The sequence below is a fragment of the Leptinotarsa decemlineata genome, unplaced genomic scaffold, assembly GCF_025532065.1.
Source record: "Leptinotarsa decemlineata unplaced genomic scaffold, Ldec_3_MD MMD2_P_RNA_scaffold_8, whole genome shotgun sequence".
Lineage (NCBI taxonomy): Eukaryota > Metazoa > Arthropoda > Insecta > Coleoptera > Chrysomelidae > Leptinotarsa > Leptinotarsa decemlineata.
In genome coordinates, this window is record NW_027412535.1 from 2,916,648 (window position 1) to 2,928,849 (window position 12,202).

General features: G+C 32.8%; 1 long non-coding RNA gene across 1 annotated transcript; it reads left to right on the plus strand.

Moving 5' to 3' along the window:
* Window positions 1–3,109: 3,109 nt before the first annotated feature.
* Window positions 3,110–4,820, plus strand: LOC141480391 (uncharacterized). The gene is made up of 2 exons (XR_012464307.1): window positions 3,110–3,939; window positions 3,996–4,820. It is a non-coding gene; the product is annotated as an uncharacterized lncRNA (long non-coding RNA).
* Window positions 4,821–12,202: the final 7,382 nt, after the last annotated feature.

A 12,202-nucleotide genomic window follows, 5' to 3' on the forward strand; every position in this document is an offset into this window, starting at 1 on the left:
GTAATTCTGATTCTGTAGGAAATATGCCTGCAATGTTATTCTTTTACATTCCAGAAAGTTGAAGGTTTGCTTGAATTATTAGTTTGAAAATGTCTGCCCAGAGGTGGGAATTTTATTTTTGAATAAACTCAGTCGATTCACTCGGTACCAGATGTTGCAAAACTGTTACTTCTTTGTAACATCATGGATACGGCAATCACAACATTTTGAAAGACCACGAAGTGAGCGACATCTAGATTAAATAATTTGAACGTTACGCTCTGAAAAAACTTCAATTATTGCCATGAATAACCATTTACTTATGATGCACTGTTTGGAACCTTTGGTGTAGTAATGAATATTACTGGAGTTAAAATAAACTTGCTCTTTGAAGATGATCACTTGGTGATCGAAACACGTGTCGAGTTGTTAAAAATAACGATTTGTTGTTGGGAAAAAACTCCAGTAATATGAATAACCATATTCACAAATATTAATTGTTATTTCTATCTACTTCGAAATATTTTCACAGAAATTTGACAAATCCACTTGTGAACATTTTAACAAAGATGATGTTACTGATAAGTACATGAAATAATGCGTATGTATGTTGTTACGTGCCAAAGTATTGCCACGTAACAAACATTTGAAGGAATAATTAATGGGTACTCTTCACCTTTCAAATAGTCAACCAGTTCATCGGGGAGATGTATAATGGGTTGCATATCAAACATAGCAGAAATAAATGAAAACTAAAATAACATAGTTTATATAAAAAGAAGAGATTATCATTCAAAACACAAGAGAAAGAGTATATCTAGATGCACAAAGAACCGTAACAGAATGCACAGTATTTGAAACATCAAGTCGTCTCTTATTAAAAACAATTTTATTCAGTATCAGGAATTATCACTCGAACACTATCTGGCCACGTCTCGTCTGCCGATGGTACGATGCCTATATTATATCGGTAATTCCAGTAAATATGCATCCATTTGAATGCTCGTAGCAATAATTTTTGAAAATTGATCCGATTTCTGTAATTTGTTTACATTCTTTGTGGTCGATTAGTCACTGGTCCAATAGTGCCTGGAAATAACATTCAAAAAAATAAATCAGAGAAATATAGTGATTTAATATTATGTAGTAGTATAACTTGTTACTTACCTAACGAATATTTATTGTACAGAATCAGATGTATAATTAATTAGTAAATTGTAAACTTTATATGTGTCGTTTGTCAAATTCTTGTCAGCTGCTCAGTAGGTATTGGATGTTACTGATTGTAGATGACTGAGCTGGTCAATTCAAGTTCCGGGCGGCAATATTTGAATTTAGTTATTTAAACGTATCACAAGTGACGTTACGCAACCGTTAACGGTCGCAACTGTTGTTATTGAATTTTCCGCGAATTTTAGAACATATAGAACAGAGGAATAGATGTAGGTAACTCCAGTGTATTGTGAGAAGCATAAAAAGGGGACAGGAAGGAAAAAAAGAGAGGAGGGGCAGTCAGTAATGGTTGTGCATGGGAGCAACACGTCTTCTCTGTATTTTATGGTGGAATTTGTGGTTTTTACCAATTACGAAAAGCATTTCGAGTTTCAAACAGAGCAGACAATTCAAGGCGCAAGATTTAGTGTTTTCTTGCGACATCATCGACAGATTGTCGGATCCAAGGTTCCAGGCCAACTTCATTCCGAAGTCACCCCTGCTTTCTACACTGCATGGTATAAAGCAAGTTTTGCAGCCCTCCATATTGCAGGAATAAGTTATAACAAGATAAGTGCTAGGTAACGCCTGGGGTGAGTTATCATATTTTCCAATTCCTGCATGCTGCAACCTTCCTTGTTGCTTACGCGACAGTCAACAGCTGAATAACAACCAGTAATAGTCATCATCGAAGAATTTCCAGTTAGCTTGATCACACCGAACGCTTCATGCATGCTATGCATAGACTATAGTGCACATAATAGTGACATCCGCTTCGCAGACAGCCATTTCACCGAATTAGTGATTGTCGGTTTCATATTGTTCATATGTTTCATATTTATAACAATATTTCATATACATTTGGGGTAGCTGCCATTGTAGATGAGGTGTGATCACACAAGCTCTTATTTGTTTTTAATTAGATTCAGAAGGCCTTTCCATACTTATTGTTGTGTATTAATGTATAAATCAATAAATCAGGTTAATTTCAAAACATCACCCTAGTGGTGGATTCATTTACCTTACCCACCCCCTACAAAACCGCTAGGCTAGCCGAGTGGTCATTCTTAACCAATCACCACAGTAACATATAGTTTTTGTTAGAAGTGACCATATAAATAAATTTGTTACTCATCGAAGATAAAGGTGAAATATCATCGTTCAGACCAAGATTATAATTGTAAGAATTTATAACGTAACAATGTATTAGCATATGTTTAACTATTATGTCCTAGATACTATTGGAGTGCAATTCTATATCAATCGTCAGTTCTGTTGTTCTATGATATGATTCAAGATGAATGTTGTATGTCGTTGTTAAGGTTTAGTGAAAAATGTAATATGGTAGGAGAACCTAACTTGAATAAATATCTACAAAATAAAAAGTAATCATCATTACAAGAAGGAATAGTGGAATTCAAAAACTCTGCCTTCAACAGGTTATGGGCCCAGATGGTGATATATCTGAGCGGAATTAACTGGAAGTTATTTGGCACGCGCACATTGGAGAAGTTTATCACTGGTGGCAAATCTCAAACAATTTGATGGAACCGGATTTTCAAATTGGGAGTTTTTGTCTGAAACTATTCTTGGAACAAAGTCATACATTGAAAGTATTGGAAGAAGATGCTCCAAGGGACCAAGAAAAACTAGTGCAATTCAGAAAGAAAGATGCAAAGGCTAGGAACATTATAGTACAGTAGCTAGCTGATACTATCTTGGAAACAGTGGAAAACGAGAAAACAGCTAAGGAAATGTATGAAACATTGAAAAACACTTAAACTCGTAAGAGATTGTCCATCCAAGTTGACCTGCAGAGGAAATCAGGAAATATAAAATATATCGAAGGCAGCTTAAGTAATTTCATTGGAGATTTTGAAAAAAAACCGTCATAGATCTGAAAGATAGTGAAGGTATTCTAGAAGAACCCGAAATAATATGTCAATTGCTAGCAGCAATGCCAGACAGTGATCAATTGATTTAATGTTCAGTACAAATCCCTAAGATGTTACTGTACAATTTGTTGAAAGCAAGTTACTACAGGCAATACGACCAGAAAACAATCATGAAGATGATTCTGTTGCTTTTATCAGTAGCTAAAGAGGTTATTTTCGTGAAAGAAGCAAGGGACGAGGACGGTCTCTGGCAAATGGTAGAGGAAGAGGACAATTCACGTCAAATGGGAGAAGACGAGTACAATATTTGTCAAAATTTTCCTTCAAATATAATAAGCGTGGAAAACCATGACCAAACGTAATGAGTGCAGAGACAGTTCGCATGTAGCTGATTGTGAAAATACAGTTCCTGATGAGATAGCATTTATTGCAAGTAACACGAATAGTTCAGTGTTCAATGAGTCATCTGAACTACTCCATAAGAGTGAACCAGCTAATAACGGCAACACTGCTTTATCTCTCCCGAATGGAATTATAACCTTTATTATTGACTCAGGAGCAACAAACCATCTGGTAAACAAACAAGCAGAGAATTTTTTATGTGAAATAAAATCTCTGAATTATAATGTTAATGTTGCCAAGAAAGGTTCTGCGATCAAGGTTTTTAAGTGTGGAGATTTGCATGTAGACGACACTGAAAGAAAAAATTTTCAAATTGAAAGATGTATTCCAAAGTGAGGATTTGGACTATAATCTACTATCGGTAAAACGAATAGAAAACGAAGGATTCAAAGTAATCTTCGAAAATGGAAAAGTTAAAATATGTGAAAAAGAGAATAAATAAAACATCTTTGTAAGGCAGTGTCAGACGAAATCTATGTTATTTGTTTTAGACCAAGATTTTTTTAGTTCCAATATAGTAGAAAATCAGGACTTGATGCATGATGACGAATTAGTCATTCATCTAAATATCCATCAAAAAACTTATGCGAAGTTTGTTTGAAAGCAAAACAGTAACGTGTGAGATTCAAACCCCTACCTGAAGAAAGGAAAGCACGGAGAGCTCTAGAAATAATCTCAACAGATGTATCAGGACCCCTCACACCTTCAACAAGAGATGGCAAGAAATATCATTTAAGTTTCTTAGACCATTTCACACATTTTGCACATGTATATCTCCTAACGAATATGTTGCGATAATGAAGGAGAGTATAGCTCTAAAGAATTTCAAATGTTTTGTAAGAAGAAAAGTATACAGATTGAATATACAATACCAAGGAATCCGGAACAAAACTGAATTGCTGAAAGATTCAACAGAATGATCCTAGAGAAATCCAGATGTTTGATTCAAATCTGAAAAAATGTTTTTGGGGTGACGCTCTGTGTGCAGCAGTTTATCTACATAATCGACTGGAAGCAGCAGTGATTCCCAAAAACTACTCCAGCCAAACTGTGGCATGGATATGAATCAGATATAAATACAATCAAAGTTTTTGGTTGTGTGACATATGTACATGTACCAAAAGGAAATTGTACAGTAAAATTAGATTCACATTCACTAAAAACCATATTCATCGGTTACTGCAATAATGGATACAAACTGTATGACACTGAACAAAAAACAGTGGTGGTATCAAGATCCGTTATTTTTTGTGAAAACAGAAATATAAGAGATGCAATAAATCCAGAAGTACAACCAATACTAAATGAGGAAGACAATAAAGAAGTAGAAAATGTTATTTACTCTGATAATAATATCGAGGAGGATATATCTAAAAATATTCATGTTGAATTTCATTTTATTGAAGATCTGGTTGACCAGAATGAAATTCAAATAAAATATATCTCTACAAATGAACGTTGCAGACATTTTTACAAAAGCTCTAAGAGCTAATAAATTTGTCTTGTTTTGAAAAGCACTCAATATGACATAACTCATATTTAAACGTTACTTTGTTTATTTGAAATAGTTTTAATTTACATACTTTGAAGATTGTAGAGTTGGGGGAAAGTGTTGGTGTGTAATTCTATGTCAATTGTCAGTTCTGTTGCTCTATGATAGGATTTGAGATGTATGTCCTTATGGTTTAGTAAAAAATGTAATATGGAAGAAGAACTTTACTTGAATAAATATCTACAAAATATAAAGTAATTAATACAAGCAATAGTGGAATGCAAAAACTCTGCCTTTAACAGATACCAGAGGTATCAAGTGATTCTGAAGGGTCCATCCAGGTTCTCATAAGTGATTATTGAAAACATTTTCATTCACCTACTAATGACCTTCTGATAAATATTGACCACTTTCATCGTTTGTTAAATGATAAAGATACTCAGACATCTATTGGATTTGGGTTACCGACAGTGAAGATGTTTAATTGAATAAACCATGTGCGATGCCAAACAAATTGTGCAACTTTGTTCCATATAAATGATTTTTTTTCAATTTTTTCACAAATTGTTCTGCTCTTTCTGACGGAGACAAATCTGGCAAATCAAAAATAAATAGAATTGAGAATTTTGTTATGAATGATGTGACTAACACGATTTTACCACTTTGATATATCAGATTGATAAATAATCAATCATGGTGACAGTCTAGTTTTTCTGAATGTTCATAAGATGACCACGAGTGGCGCTAGCCTTTACACACGTTATTCGAATCTACGATCAAATTGAGTTCAAATTGTAAATCACTTACAAATTTGAACATATTGCAAAAAATTGAGTTTACTGAAATTTCTTTCACAGGAAAAAATTACCAAAAGATCTGAGCAGTTGTACATTTTGTCATTAGATTAAAGCCTAGTGACTCACATCGAATAAATAGGTAAATATTTTTCAAAACAATGCAATATATTTTCAATGACGGGAAAGTTACCGATAGGAAAAAATCAGAATATTCAAAGTGCCCTAAATTCTAAAAGTTGAGTCCCATTTGAAAAGTCATCTTTTCTTGAACATGACATTAGGTGTAAACTTCCCAAAACACATCAAATTCGTTAGAAAATTCGTATCTTCTAAAAACTGCAATCTTAGTAGTGTTTCACCTGAAAACTATCAAATGAAATTCAATTTTTTCCAGAAATAGATCAAAAGTAGCCTCTCTCTGCTCAACCTGAAGAGTTGCAAAAAACTTCTCGGACATTCGAAAGAGATCAGTAATCTTCGAAATCCCTATTCTTTTGTTTATAAATGTTCTCCTGAGATGAGAAAATCAATACATCCATGTGATTTATCCAAAACAAACACTGCTCCCACAAACCATAACTGGAACACTCTTATCGAAGTGCGTTTCGGCAATCAAGTTTACATAATCAGGACTTAAAGTGTACAGTAAATTTCATCTCCGGATAGTGCCAACTTGGTTGATGAAATATCGATTTTGTCTTACTCCTTCTCATAGAGCTAAATATGAACTTGAAAATTTCATTTGTTCTCATTGCTCAACTTATGATAACGTCGATTTGTACAACATAAAGGGACCAACAAACAAACACACAAGTGTATTCAAGTCCTCAAGTATAATATGAGTTCTGTGGTATATGAGATCTGTTGATGATTGAGCGTCTCATAAGAGTTGCAACTTGGCTCCTGCAACTTGGGAAACTCTAGGCAGCTGTGTTGTTATACTCTGTTTACATTCCATGTACATTACATTATATTCCATTACAATACATTCCATTTGAAAAAAATGAAATCATTATAACAATTGTAAGAAAGTATGGAAGGGCCACACTAATTATCATTTTGTTATTTATTTAATTTTTTGATATTTGATTTCAATATCGAATATATGTTTTTCCAAGATTTAACCCAGTAATTCCGACCTAAATTATGAATTGTGAATGAGGCCAGGTTGAGTTGAAAGGTTAGTTTTGGTTGTAATATATGAAAGCGTAGAAAGACCACAATAATCAATACTATTATTTTTCCACAATTAACAGTTACAAGTGTGAATTTACATTCATAATCGTAAAGTCGCAGCTTCAACTGTGATTTCACCCATTCTCAGTTACATCTCTGAATGCACATTTATAACTGTAAATTGTGACCATCGTCTGTAGACAGCAAGCTTAACGTATTGAAACTGAGTACTCAGCACAATAGATGACGGCACGTTACATTCATTGCAAATTCATTTAGTATATAATTGGTAATGAAACAAAAAAATAAACTTTGTTTGAAAGTGGTTGACAATGTTTCATGGTGAATTTTAACAGTTCGGACTTCCATCGTCTGATATGATTCTAATGTTATTTTAAATCACCGAAAGAACAAATTAAATTAAAATGAATAGACGAAAATATCAATTATATCAAACAATGAAACGTGAAATGAAACTACAATAAAATGAAACCAGTCGAAAAACTAAAAATTGATCAATTGAAAATGAAATTAAAAAAGATTCCAAAGCAAGTTACTTCACGACGTTTTATTTGTTAGTCACAATCGTCTTCGACAGTTGCAACTTGGCTCCTGCAACTTGGGACACTATCGGGAGAAGTATCGTTATGCAATTACATCTTATATTCTATTACAAAAAGAAATTTAATCATTGTAATAGCTGTACTAATCATTATTTTGATATTTGACTTCAAGTGAAATATGAATTGTGAAAGGTTAACTTAAGAGATTACTTTTGGTAGAAACAAACAAAAGAAACAAAAATAACCTGTAACCGAACCTGACAGAAGTTAGATTCAAATAATACAACTAGAACTTGTAAAATATGATACGTATTGTGAATTCAGTAGTTGAATATAGTTTCGGATAGGTTAATTTGCAGGAAATATTTCATTTTCATTTCATATCTGAAATGATTTGATCCTCACGGCTCTGATGGTTGGCTGAAAAGACTTTATATTTTTTGACTTTCTGAAATTGCTGTGGAACTTCGAACAAAATAGAAGCGATCACAATAAGGTATGCACACGTCGCGTCATTTAACTCCATATCATCATCCATATTTGATGAGTGATGTTTACAGTTATGAGTATTAATTAATAGTTATAACTGTCAATTGTCAAATTCAGTTATAACTGTAAATTAGGGCCAGCGTCAGTAGATGTTCAGTACAATAGATGATGAGTTCGATGCAACTCAACCTATCCAAAACTATATTCAACTATAGTACAATTCCAGAATAGTAGGCACTGAATTCTCAGAAATATTACTGCATTAAAACGAAAAACTTGTTGTCTAAGGTTGTGATTCCATATATTTTATCATAATTTTTCCTCATCTGGTTAGTACAAGGCAGATTAAGGCAAAAACGTCAGCCATTTCTATGAATATTCAGTGCCTACTATTTGTGAATGAAATTTTAACAAATTTTCAATATGTGTTATGTTTCTCTAGTTGTAGTGGCATTAGTTGACTTCCATTGTCTGAAATGATTTGAAATCTCTGAAAGAAGAAATAAAATTGAAATGAATATTAACTCTTATATGTTTATATATATTATAAAACGTTAAATGGTATCTCAATAAAATAAAACTGAGCAAAAAACTAAACACTGAACTATTAAAATCTAACTAAAAAAGTAGAAAAAAATTCAAACCAAGTTACTTTTCGACGATCTACAATCGTCTTTGGGAGATGACTAGACTATTCCGAAGACGATTGTAGATACCGAAGACGATTGTGAATACTAACAACCAAAACGTTGTGAAGTAATTTCATTTTCAATTTTTACTTTTTTGACTAGTTTTATTATCTTATTGTAATTTCATTTCACGTATCATTGTTTGACTTAGTTGATATTTTCAGCTATTCATTTTGATTTTATTTGTTCTTTCAGCGATTTAAAATCACATTAGAATCATATTTGACGGTGGAAGTCCGAACTATTAAAATTCACCAGATAACATTGTCAACCACTTTCAAACAAAGTTTATTTTTTCTTTAATTAGCAATTATATACTGAATAAATTTGCAATAAATGTAAAGTGCTGTCAGATATGGTGCCGAGTGCAAGGTTTCAATACGTGAGATTGCTGTCTACAGACGATGGTCACAAGTCACAGTTATGAATGTGCATTCAGAGTTGTAACAGTCAATTGATGAAATCACAGTTGAAGCTGTGACTTTTACGATTACAAATGTGAATTCACACTCGTAACTGTTATATGAGGAAAAATAATAGTATCGATTATTGTGGTCCTTCCCTGTTTTCATATATTATAACCAAAACTAACCTCTTAACTCAATATGAGCTCGTTCACAATTATTCATAATTTGTGTCGAAATTACTGGGTTAACTCTTGGAAAAACATATTCCAGATTAAAGTCAAATATCAAAAAATTAAATGAATAACAAATGGCCCTTCCATACTTTCGTACAATTGTTATAATAATTGCATTTTTTTCCGAATGGAATGTGAGGTGTAAATGTAAACAGCACAGCTGCCCAGAATTTCCCAAGTTGCAGGAGCCAAGTTGCAACTGTAATGAGACACTTCAATATCCACAGATCCCATGTACTACAGAATTCATAATTATATTATGTGTTTGTTGGTGCCTTCATTTTCAACAAATAGTGAGCATAAAAATCTGAATTATATTGGAGCAATAATAACTCATGAAACTTATACGTCAATACTTAGCTCTATGAGAGGAAGTGAGAAGTAGTCGGTACAGACGTCGTTAGACAGAACGACGTAGTTGTAAAAATGTTGCCATATTTCGAGTTGTGACTCATTTTGAAAGAAATCAATTTTGTAATATTAAATAATTATATTGTCATACTAGCAATTGTGCAAATGTTTTATATATTATACCACGATGAATAATGTGTTGATTCGAAGAGAAGAGGGAAGAAAAAAAATTGAATAACATCACCCATCCTCCTTCTTATACTACGCACATTATGTGCGGCCACTATTTATGGATCATTTACAGTGTTTTAATGATTACAGGATTTATCCTTTCGCTATATTTGAAAGGTGTTCTAATTCATATAATTTCTACAGTTTGTACTTTAATCTAAATTAATGCTTCTGAACTTTAGTACACCTGTTGCAATAATTGAATGAATAATTAAAAACCTAATATTATGTTGATTTTCATTTAGATGTTCAGAATAACAAGACACCTTTCAAGATTTTTCCTCTCCCAAATACTGGAGCCAAGTTACAACTGTCACGACTCACTCGCGTCAACGTTTGCGGGGTCGTTATTTAAATTCAAGATCAAATTGAGTCCAAACTGTAGGCAAAAATACATTTCTTTCCCACTACATACTCGATTCGTTGAATGTACTAAGTTTTCTGTTGATTTCTGCAAATAATATGCGCAAAATTGCTAACCAACGCAACATATTTCATGACTGCATCATCTTCTTGAAGATTCAGGATTTCGTGAGGATATCCAAAGTTTTGAAAGAGTAATTCGAGGATATAGAATGTTTCTTCAGATTGGCAGTGCTGCCAGCCAGACAAGAGTACAAGTAGTTTATAATACTGCGGCCAGATCCAAACTATATTCAATATCGTTTGTTGACACTATATACACATTTTTTTTAATTTCACTGACTGTATATGGAAATATCTTTTATTAATTATCTACCTGAAAAACTACTATCATTAAAGTTGAATGTATTACTATGGTGTTGATGATTCGATCTACTATTACGAATGCGGTGGAATTCTTTCATCGAATCACCTCGAATCATAAATTCAACTTCAATAACTTCAGTATTCGAGGTAAACAAGACATTTATAAGACGAGAGACTATTACGACATTATAGAAGGGCCACAAAAATCGAGATAATTTTTTCAAACTTACGATTGTGAATTCACAGTTAAACCTGTAAATCATGATCGGCGTCTGTTGGTAACAACTCCTCGCAACTTCGCATCTCATTTTCACGTTGAATTTATTGAAATATTATTAATTTATAGTGTTTATTGAAAACAAGCTAATCTGTAATCTAACCTAACCGAAACTGCATACAACTTGTGCAACTAGAACTGAAAACAACGTATGAATTGCAAATTTATTAGTTGATTCTTGGTTTGGTTAGAATACCTAACAGAAGAGACAGTCAGCACGGAACAGCACCATGAACTTTTTACAATCTCGTGGTGAATACTGTGAACTTGGTAAAATGAAGCTAGTTTGGTTAAAATAATTCCTTAACAACCTGTCGAAATAAGAACGTTATAATTTCTCGACTCCAATCAGAATATATATCGGATAAGTTTCAAATAATTTGAATTACTTGTTGAAAAATTACATGAAACACCTGCAACACAGAATATAGCTCACAGAAACTTTAATCTTTAGATCAAAGTGCCGATAAACTAGTATCTTATCTGTGAGGTATTCTGTGGATAGGTTACTCTATTGTGAAGAGTGTGTTGTGAACAATGTACATGCCACGAGTTTGCTGTCTACAGACGAAAGTCATAATTTCCAGTTATAAAAACATATCCAATTATAATTACATATATGGAAAACAGTGAAACAAATTCATGAACATACAAGTATTCTGAAGAAAAACTTTCAATGCGATCACTTGTTGGTAGTAAAAAACATTGGTGTCTGTACGTAAAATTTTGATACCTACTGAGTTGTCTTCAGTACACTATTCCATAGACATAATAGACAGTCTTGTGCAATAGACAGTTCAAGTTCGCCCTCCCTTTTTTAATGGTTATAAATTGAAAGAGTATATTTTTAGGAGAGATTAAACTTTGGGAAAGAAAGTTTTTGTGTTTTTACTTCTCCATCTCGATACAAAATATGTGGGAATCTTTCAAAGAAAGGAAGGAAGCAACCAATTACAGAAATTAACTATATACAAAGATGTGTAGATCATGAAAAGAAGTAACTTTCAGACACAAATTGAAAGAAATAGCCTTTTCGAGACAGCTATTTTCTTATACACATTGTTATATTATATATTTCTTTTGATAATTTGTTCTTTTAGTGTCACGTACATAATGCAGTTACATTTTACGAAACATCGACATATTAGAAAAATTGGTTTTTCTTCCGATCTGATTCCAATATAAAAAAACTCCTCTGTAGTTTGGAGATTTTTATTTTTATTTTTCTGACACGTGACATTCGTGAATTATTTTCTCAATTCATTTTGTCTTCCATCATG